Genomic DNA, 2332 nt, shown 5'->3' on the forward strand with positions numbered 1-2332 from the left:
TTCAGCCTTGATCTTTAGATCTGAGCAATTTTTAGCTAGCTGTTATCTGAGTTAAACCTAAGCTTGATTTTGTGTTTTTCTATTCAATTGTTGGAAACAGAGGCTAGGTACAGCACTATGCTAGCAGGCTACCAGAAACATATCAACACATATGAGACAGAGCTTTGTCAGGTGCGCACTGGCATTGAGCAGCAGGGCAGAGATGCTGCACTGCTGGACATCAAGACTCGTCTGGAGCAGGAGATCGCCACCTACAGGTGCCTCACGGAAAAGCAGGACATTCAGTAAATGCATCTTTTCATTTACAAGTGTCACAGATAGTAGGTTTATATTTGATAAAATTTTTTGTTTTATCATTAATGTTTCTTGCATATTTTTTTTTTTTTTTTATTTCTAGGTCCTAAAAAGGTAATCTCTCTCTCTCTCTCTGAATATATGCCGGGTAAATGTATGTCAATGTTTTTCTACCTTGCAGGTGTGCTGTGTAAACAATGAATGCAATGAAGTGTTTTAAGTAAAAAATTTTTACCATTCACTGTAAGACTGTTATGGGGCTGCTGACTTTGAGATTTATTATGTGCATTCCTTATTAAAGTTCAGTCCCGATATTTTGGTGTCCGTTTCTTTGTTTTTCATGTTTCATATTTTTTGTTAACATCACAACGCGAATCCTGTACACAGTCTTTGCCACAGATATCCATTCATTCACTGCATTTTTTAAATTTAGTGAACATGTGTAAACAGTTTCATGTGTTGGTTGAAGGCAAATTTACAGTAATATGTATGTTTACTGAAACGGACAGAGCTCACATATAGCGAGTGGTAAGAACTGAAATGTTACCATACTTTCAAGAGTCGCACAAACTGTGAATCGTTCTGAACACAATTTTCTTATATTGAAATAAACTTTTGATAAGTAGCTGAATTTGAATTTATACTCATACATACCTTACCTGGTTCTTAGATGTTTTAAGGCTGCACACTACCATCACATCTTTGACAATTTCTTGAGGACACTCTTTCTCTCCTCACCATATCTATTGTTAACATTCTGATAGACAGAGGGATGACCATAATTGCTTTAAAATAGTAAAATAGTACTATTTAAAATAGTAAAAAAGGATTCAGGTACAATGAGAGAAGGCTCATTCTCGGGGACTTTAATAAAGCCAATCTCTCCCGTGAACTGCCAAAATACAGACAGCACATCACATGTCCCACCAGAGACAGTAATATATTTGATCACTGTTACACCACAATAAAGAATGCATATCACTCTGTTCCACGGGCAGCTTTGGGGCTCTCTGATCACTGTTTGGTTCATCTTATACCGACCTACAGGCAGAAACTGAAATCAGCTAAACCTGTATTAAGGACTGTAAAAAGATGGACTAATGAAGCAGAGCAGGATTTACAAGCTTGTTTTGACCTCACTGATTGGAGTGTTTTTGAAGCTGCTGCCACCGATCTGGACGAGCTCACAGAGACTGTAACATCTTATATCAGTTTCTGTGAAGACATGTGCATTCCTACCAGGACTCATCTAACTTACAACAATGACAAACCATGGTTCACTGCAAAACTCAGACAGCTCCGTCAGGCCAAAGAAGATGCTCACAGGAAGGGGGATAATGTCTTGTATAAACAGGCTAAATACACACTGGAAAAGGAGATCAGAGTGGCAAAGAGGAATTATTCTGAAAAAATAAGGATTCAATTCTCTTCCAGTGACTCCGCATCAGTGTGGAAAAGTCTGAAAGAGATCACCAACTACAAGACACCATCCCCCAGCACTGTGGAGAATCATCAACTGGCAGACGAGTTCTACTGCAGGTTTGAAAAAACACCCCACACCCGCCCTGAACACCTCTCCACACAACCCACACAACCAACAGCAACCCCCCTCTCCCCCACACCTGCAATTCAGATCAGCGAAGACGAGGTGCGCCAGGTCTTCCGGAAGCAGAAAAGGAAAAAAGCACCAGGCCCAGACTGTGTTACACCAGTCTGTCTGAAATCCTGTGCTGACCAGCTGGCCCCCCATCTTCACACAGATCTTCAACAGATCACTGAAGCTGTGCGAAGTCCCTTCATGCTTCAAACGCTCCACCATCATCCCCATACCAAAGAAACCCAAAATTACAGGACTTAATGACTACAGGCCTGTGGCTCTAACGTCTGTAGTCATGAAGTCTTTTGAAAAACTGGTGCTGGCCCACCTGAAGGACATCACTGGACCCTTGCTGGATCCTCTTCAGTTTGCCTACAGAGCAAACAGGTCTGTGGACGATGCAGTAAACATGGGACTGCATTATGTTCTGCAACATCTAGA

This window comes from Sinocyclocheilus rhinocerous, unplaced genomic scaffold, assembly GCF_001515625.1.
Source record: "Sinocyclocheilus rhinocerous isolate Xijiao unplaced genomic scaffold, SAMN03320098_v1.1 scaffold1296, whole genome shotgun sequence".
Classification (NCBI taxonomy): domain Eukaryota; kingdom Metazoa; phylum Chordata; class Actinopteri; order Cypriniformes; family Cyprinidae; genus Sinocyclocheilus; species Sinocyclocheilus rhinocerous.